The 8363-nt window shown below is 38.7% G+C and overlaps 1 long non-coding RNA gene across 2 annotated transcripts in view; it reads left to right on the top strand.

Annotated features, from left to right (window-relative positions):
- The first annotated feature begins 4585 nt into the window (after positions 1–4585).
- LOC141416919 (uncharacterized) overlaps positions 4586–8363 on the top strand; it is a 35516-nt gene continuing 31738 nt past the window's right edge. For both annotated transcript variants that reach the window (XR_012441549.1, XR_012441548.1), the window contains exon 1: positions 4586–4731. This is a non-coding gene — a long non-coding RNA (uncharacterized lncRNA). The remainder of the gene's footprint in view (positions 4732–8363) is intronic.

The following is an 8363-nucleotide window of genomic DNA, read 5'->3' as shown; positions in this document are numbered from 1 at the left end:
ACATGACAACAATTTGACGAGCTTGTTCTGGGGTGATATGAAAATGTTTATGAAGAGCTCTGGAGTTTTGGTGGAACTGAGAATGACTTTGTATGGCCTGGTTTACTGGTGATGAGGTATCCACCTGTAAAATTAATGGAGAAACCAAGGCATCGGCCTGGCAATTGCTTTCTGGCCAATGGCCCAGGAAGGCCAGAGTGGGATGGGAGATGGCCACAAAATAGGGATGTTGGCGTTGTTGTAATAAAGCCCTTAACTCATGGAAGAGATGAAAAATCTGTTCATCATTAGTAGGTCCTATATAAGCAGTTTCAGTAGAGTTAAGTACACCATAAACATATGTACTATCTGGATACAAATTAAAAGGAACATGAGCAAAGTCCTGACAAGCCAATATAACTGCCTGAAGCTCAGCACATTGAACAGTGGAAAAACCTGTTTGTATAACCTTTTGTCCTTGAGAGGAAAAGTAAGCAGTGTTTCCAGAACCTGAAGCATCAGTAAAAATCACAAGAGCCTGAGGCATGGGATCCTCTTGGATATTGTGAGGAAATATAAAAGCATGTTGAAAAGCAAAATTAAGAAGTTTAGAGGAAGGCAAATGTTCTCCAAGCTGTCCCGTAAAGTTTGCCAAGGCATTTGCCACATGGTATCAGTAGGCCATAACCAAGCCTGTTGTTCCTTGGTAAATGGAACAATAATAAGGGATGGTTCTAGTCCTAGCAATTGTACAGTGCAAAAACGTCCCATGGCTATTAATTTTGCTACCATATTATGGTAAAGAGTGATGACTCTAGCAGGGGAGTGAGGTAAATGTAGCCACTCTAGTACTCCTTGAGTCTGCCAAAGAGCTCCTGTGGGTAGACTTGCAGTAGGTAAAATAAGAGGTTGTTCTGGTTGAAAATAATCAACACAAGTTGTCTGAGAATTATGAATAGCTCGTTCAACCTTAGCCAGTGCCATACAACCTTCCGGTATAAGATATCTAGGAAATGATGGTTGAGTGTCTCCCTGTAAAATTTTAAAGAGAGGAGACAGTTCATGGGTGGTAAGTTTTAAGGCAGGACGTAGCCAATTTCTATCACCTAATAATTTTTAAAAATTATTTAAAGTTTTTAAGTTATCTTTATGGATTTCTATTTTTGGGGGGCAGATAGTACATCCCTCAATAAGCTGTCCCAAATATGAAAAGGGGATTGCTTTTGTACCTTATCTGGAGCTACAATAAGGCCCATTTGGCCAAATTATAAACAAGAAAAGAAGTTTAGAAGAAGTGGGCTTACCTGGCATCCATTTTTAGTTCTGTCTGGACTATAGATGATATCCTGACAACTTAAAAATGCTGCAGAATGTCAACAGACAACAGTTAAAGGTTTTGAAAACAGTAAATATTTAGAAGGCCGACTCAATTGAAAATAGGTGTTGGGTAATTGTAAATGCTCTGAAGAAGGACCAAGACTGAGAATGAAAAGACTTAGAATAGCCATGGTTAAAATACTGAAAAGTAGTTTGGGAATTGTTAGACATTTGGTTATTTCCATTGCAGACTGTATTTTTAGGAAAATAATTATGACTGGTAGTATTAAAATAGCAGCACTAAATGCTCTTTGTTACAATTAGGAACACGTGCACACAAGCTTGTAAAAGTCTAGCATTGTTAACTTTAGATGTCTTTAAGTTATGAGGCCAATGCCTGTGATCCCAAATAGCTTCATTTTTGATGTACGATTACATTTTATACATATACAATAACACTTATTTGACTAAAACTAACATAGGTCAGGTTTTAAGTAGCAAGATTGCCCAAATGGCAAGGTTTTACTGAATGTTACTGATTATAAACAGCACATTTGCCAAAAGTTTCATTAAGCATTTTATATGTCAAAGGCTTAGATGTAATGCTTTTGGATAAAGAACTTTAGCTGGTCAAGTTAAATGTAATGCTTTTGGATAAAAGAGAGCTTTAGCTCATCATTTTACATATACTAACACGTTTAACTTTGTAAATGTTTGTATCATATTTAGATAAAGTATAGACACAGAGCACAGTTAAAAGGTGGTCATTTAAGAGACCTTTGCATGAGCAAATAGGTAAATGAACTCTGATTTAGTAGTATTTAAAGCTTGACAAAATCAACAGAAAACACAAGTAATTACTTTGATAAAATCTTCCCTATAACATTTTTTTTGCAGATGTTACTCAGGGCAAAATAATATTAAGATAGCCTTGTTATTTTATGGACATAGAGAATTAGATTTTAGTTTGACATGACCCTAAAAAATCTTTTAGGCAATTCTTAGGTTATAGTCCACTCTAACCGAAGCTTTTATTATACACTTATACAACTTACTCAGACCTTCATACAACATTCCGAACCCTCTGGTGGTTTTACCTTAACCCTCTTCTCCATATTTGGAACAATCTTTAGGACAAATCCTTCTTTACAAAGTACTTTCTCATCCAAAACATTCCTTTTTCCTCTAACTTTTCCTCAAAAAATACATTCAATACCTATCTATATCCTTTCTACTTGTTCATTTTGTAACTTGTACTTTTAAAATAACTTTTAAAAGAAATGTAAATTTAAATAAAATTGGTTTTTCAGTTAGCCTTATTTTTAAAGACATCTTTTGTTAATAGATCTAATTATAAAATAATTCAATGTAAATTACTCCTATGACAAAATGAAACAGATTAAGGTTACTGTCCATAAAATAATGCCTGTAATTTAGTTAGACCTGATTGTGACATAACCTTTGAAAAACTGGTTTTTCTCAAAAGTAGCAGCAGAAGAGGTAGAGGAGAGAAGAGAACAGAAGCCTTGTATTTCCTTACATTAATTTTATTATAAAAATCCTCCTAAAGATGTTTAAATATACACGCATATAAAAAAGGTTCTACATTAGGCATGCCATAAATGTCAATTTAAGTGCACATAGATTCAAGAGCTCAAGAACATGTAAAAATTTACTAAGTGGCCACAGTACATTGATAAGTTATTTTTAAAAATTTTTAGGAGCAGATTGAGAAGTGTCCCATTCTGTTCTTTTAGGATTCGTTTTAACAGCTGAGGCAAGAGTTGATTTTAGGAATAGTGTTTTGAGTCAGTCTCAGTTTTAAATAAGATTGTTACCATAACTATTAGATTTTTGTCTCTAATAAGTTAATCATACAATAGACATACACAAAACTCACACAATAAAACACAAAACAAATACATTAATATACACAAAATTTACACAATGAAACACAAAACAATTACATTAATTTTGAGTGCATTGTTAGACATTGAAGACTTTAGATTTACCTTTAGTCTTAAGCATACATACACAGAGATCTCTTTCCTTAGATCCAGTTTGTCCCATATTTATTACTCCCCACTATATTCAGAATTGCGCTCTGCCTTTACCTTATTTTCCTTATGGATGCATCCTTCAGAGAGCATTCCCTCGCCTTATGCAATGAGTTCTCCTGTAGTCAGGCCACAAGAATGGGCGCCACTTGCCCACGACCTGCGTGGGTGTGCTGCGTGAACCTGACTAAGAGTGGTGGGGAATGAGAAATAAGACACACACAGACATACAGACATAAAACAGAAAAGCTGGGGATGGGAGGACTGCACGTTCCTAAAGGGAACATATATAGGTCAGTACAAGGAAAAGACTCAGGTAAAAATCAAGCTTCAACAATTCTTTGATTTCAGGTAAAAGGAATGAGGTTTGGTGGGCTAATTTTCCTAAGGCTAATGAAGCTTAATTGCAACACATCTGTTCTGAAATAATCAAGCACACAGGACACCTTACCTAAGGTATTGATTAATCTGGTATCAGGGAGTCTCCTAACAGTTCTGGTACTTTATCTAGTTTTGCATCAGGGGGCTGGTATGCGGACACAGCAGGTTGTATTCTTCAAGGAGATGTGAGAACAAAGGTCAAGACACCAGGTACTGGGAAAAATATGGTGGGAGAGGCTGTGCAAACTTCTACCATGGAGAGGCTGTGCAAACTCCATTATATCCCAGTCCAGGGTTCATGCCTGGTCTCCAACAAGGCTCTGCATGTGCTCTTCACCTCCCTTCTGCTCCTGCCCCTTATCCATAAGCTCCAACCACACAGATCTCTCCTTTCCTGAGAACCTCTGATCCACTCCTTCCTCACAGGTGTTCTCTCCTTAGAGCAGAAACTTTCCCACCTCCAGAAGGAATGGTGTCCTCCTGCTTCAGTTTCAGCAGAGGTACTTTCCCCAGAACACCCTCATGCTCCCTGTTCTGTGGTTTTTATTGAGAGACTTTCCACACCGATTCTGAAACTCCTTCTCCGTAACTGTGTGTTGGCTATACATATACACAATTAGAAGATGTTCTCAGTGTGTTTTTATTTCTTTGTTTAATGATTCTTCCTTGCATGAGTGAATGTGGGCTACAAGTCTGTTTTGTTCATCCATGTATCTCCATGGGCTAACACTGCCTGCAGTGTTGCTCAATGTTTGTTGAATGGGCAAGTAGTGAATAAGTGGGTGGTAGAGGCTGCCAGTGGCAGGCAGCCTTCTTATGCACACAGAGCCTTTAGCTGTGCAAGATGAAGGTTGAGCAACTCTCCTAGCTCCCAGATGTGACTGGAATGGTGCCCTTTGCTCCTTGCAGACCTCCTCTTGCATGCAGCAACTTTTACACAATCAGCCTTCACACTGCTGAGTGATAGCTGCCCACAGGGTCCCAGTTACCTCACAAGGTAAGTGGAAACAGAATAAAGACTACAATAGCTGGGGCTTCTGGAAGAGGGACTGATGGTATTTGGACCAAATTCCTGGTGGCTGACTCTGCAAGTTCAGGACACATACATATCGAGGCTTTTCTGAGGACTTGGCATGACAGTTAAAAGCAACTCTCTTGCATGGTGGGATTATTATTTTTGTTACTGGGGGGTTGAACTCAGGGTTTCATGCTTATTAGGCAAATACTCACCCCTTGAGCCACTCTGCCAGTCTTTTTTAAAAAAATTATTGTACTGGGGGTACATTGTGACACTTACATAAGTTTTATAATACATCATAGCTGAATTCACCCCTTCCACCATTCTGTATCCCTCCTCCCCTATTCTTGGAATAGTTTCAACAGGTCTCATTTTTCCATTTTCATATATGAGTACATGATATTTCCACTATATTCACCCTCCCACACCCTTTCCTTATATCTTTTCCCCTCCCACTGGTGGCAACTTCCAGACAGGACTTATTTTATCCTCCTGTTCTCCATTTTTGAAAAGACATTTTTATTTGTTTAAGATAGCTATACTGGGAGTTTCATTGCAATATTTCCATGTATGTATGTATTATATCCCTAATCGGTTCATCCCCTCTATTTTTCTCCTTTCTACCCTAGTCCCCTTCTTATGGTGATTTCAACAGGTTTTAAAATTCTATATTCATTTTAGTCTAGAAAGCACATCAAATTTGAAAAGACAAAGCAAAGCAAATAAAAAACTGGACCCCAACAAATAGAACCCCTGGTGAATACCAAGCAGCATCTTCATATTTACTGCCATGAAGAAATCTGTGGACAATGATGTGAAAAATCCAGAACAAGGAGAAGCCAGACAGAAAGGCTCCTGGAAGCCAGGGAGGAGGAAGAGGGTGATGGGGAGGGAAGGCTTAGGGACTGAGATTTGAGAAAAATGTCCTCAAGAGGATGGTGGAGATGGCCACCCAATCTGGAGAGTACCTTTGTGTCACTAAAGTGAACATTTGAAGAGAGGAAAACCTGAAGTTGTCTGAACAAATGGGAAGTGGAGTTTATTTTATGACACATGGATAGGGGTGGAGTAGGGTGTCAGAGCCAGGGTCTGTAATGACCTTTCTTATATTCTGGACTATTGGAAGACAAAAACAGATTGTGATGAAGAAGTTGCTCAAGATGGAGAATTTCATATGGACTTGTGAGCACTGGTTTTTCCATAAAAACTTTTATTTTCACCAGCCTTTTATTGTGATGGTTTTTTTGAGATTAGGTCTCCACAACTAATTGTCAAGGGTTGCCTTTGAGTTGCTAACCCCCTGATCCCTGCCTCCCGAATAGCCAGGATTATAAGTGTGAGCCACCAGTGCTCAGCCTCCTTCAAATTTTTTGGCCACGTACAGCACGGATGAATAAGTAATGATAGGGGTAACGAGTATGAAAATGCTGTTTGGTAATTGCCAGGGGTTCTATTGGTTGGAGTCCAGTTTTTTTCTTTTCTTTGTTTAGTTTTTTTTTTTAATTTAAAGAAGGGGGGAGGGCTGGCAAGTGACTCAAGTGGTAAAGTGCCTGCCTCGCAAGTGTGAGGCCCTAAGTTCAAACCCCAGTATCAGCATATAAATAAATAAATGAATAAATAAATAAAAGAAAAAAAGGAAAGTACATCAACCATATTCACTTTCTTAACTTCTTTCTTTTAACCTTTTTGCCTGAGATTGCCAGAAGGACTGCCATCCTTCTGTTTGTGCCTCCCCAGGTAGCTGGGATGACAGACACAAGCCATCACACCCAGCCATTGGTTGAGATGGGGTCTTTCAAACTTGTTTTCCTGGCTTGCTTTTGAGCCATGATTCTCCTAATCTCTCCCTTCCAAGAAGCTTGGATTACAGGTTTCAGCCATGGCACTCAGCCATGTGGTGGGATTTTTAACCCAACATGGCCTTGTCTTGCTCACACTGGGTTTCCTTGCTTTATAGCCATGTTCAAGCCAGCATAGTCGAATCTTATCAAAGCATTCCCTGGGGATTTTGATTGGGACTGAGTTGAATGTCCTTGGGGGTCCAGCTCACAGGAGTCCTGAATCTCAGAATTTCCCTCTGGGTTGCTGTTTGCTCTTTTTGGAGTGTGACTTCTTAGTGGCAAGCTCTTGCTTTCTTTTATTTTTTATTGTATACGTATAAGGTGTACGATGTGATGTCGTGATATATGGGTACGTGGTGAGAGGACCACTTACATTCAGCCAGTGAACTCGCCATTGCCTCACTTACTGTGTTTGTGTGTTGTGGGTGCCTAGAAGCTGCTGAGGCACATTTCCCATACCAAAGCACTCTTAGCCACAGCCATGCTGACTACAGGCTCTAAAAATGCCTTCTGCCTGCCTTCATTTCAGAAGGGCAATTGCTCTGGGTTTATGGTTCTAGGCTGAAGTTACCTTCTCTCAGTTAATTGAGGTTCTTGTCAGCGTCCCTTAATTCCAGTGTCACCATCAACATCTGCCAGAAGCTGAGTTCATTCCTGTGTGCACCACCCCCTTTCATTCTTCAGCTGCTCTTAATATCTTAATACAGCACTACCCATCCCAGTATGACTCTCTCTCTCTCTCTCTCTCTCTCTCTCTGTCTTTCAAGTCTTGCTAGACATTCAGTGTGCTTCCTAAAGACAGAGCTGAGTACACTCTGTAACTCATGTTGCTCATTGTGTGTGACATGCTTTTGGGGGCGTCTCCTCCCACCCACTTCTTTGTACTCTCATCTGCCAGAATCCAGTCATCCAAATGCTGGGCCCTCTCCTAGTCTTTGTGCTTCTTAACTTCACTATGCTTTCTGTCCATTTCTTTTTGTGGCAAATTCTGGATAGCTTCTTCAGATGTATCTCATACTTTACCAATTTATGTTCTTTTCAATTCTTGTAAAACTTGCTCAGTCTGTTCATATCTTTTTATTTTATTCTAGCTATTAATTTCTGGAAGTTTTTTTTAAAAACAGAACTATTTGGATCTTCATAGTTTTTATAGTCCTTCATTTATTGGTCATGTTTTCAATTATTTTAGTCTTCAAATACTTTTGAGCATTTTAATTATATATCCTGAACTGATTCTAATATCTTAAATTTTAGGTGACTGACTGATTTGTTTTGTTTCTTACCTCATCCATAGTTTTTTTTTTTCCCTTGTATATTTGATGGTTCTTCATTAAAAATCTATATTTAGCTAACTTGACCTGGAGAGTTTTCAGGTGCCTGAACTGAGAATCTAGTTCTAAAGAGGCTGGGTGTTTTTCTTCCAAGCTTCTTTTGGGCATACACGAGCAGTGGAATTGCTAACTCACATGTAAACCTATGCTTAATGCTTTGAGGAACCATTGTGCCATTCACACAGCAGCTACACTATTTTATATTCTCACAAGCAATGCAGAAGTTTGAATTTCTCTACATCCTTGTCTGTGCTTGTATTTTGTTTTGCTGACAAAAGCCATGCTGACATGTGTGAGGTGGTATCTCAGTGATTTTAATTTGTATGTTTCCTAAGAATAAGTGACATGAAACATCTTTTCCTACACCTATTAGCCATTTGAATATCTTTCAAGAAATGTTTTTTCAAGTCATTTGCTCATTTTTAAATTAGGTTTTTTG

The sequence above is a fragment of the Castor canadensis genome, chromosome 2 (assembly GCF_047511655.1).
Source record: "Castor canadensis chromosome 2, mCasCan1.hap1v2, whole genome shotgun sequence".
NCBI classification, from domain to species: Eukaryota; Metazoa; Chordata; class Mammalia; order Rodentia; family Castoridae; genus Castor; species Castor canadensis.
Note: the sequence above shows the minus strand (reverse complement) of the source record. Positions and strands in the feature narration are given on the sequence as shown.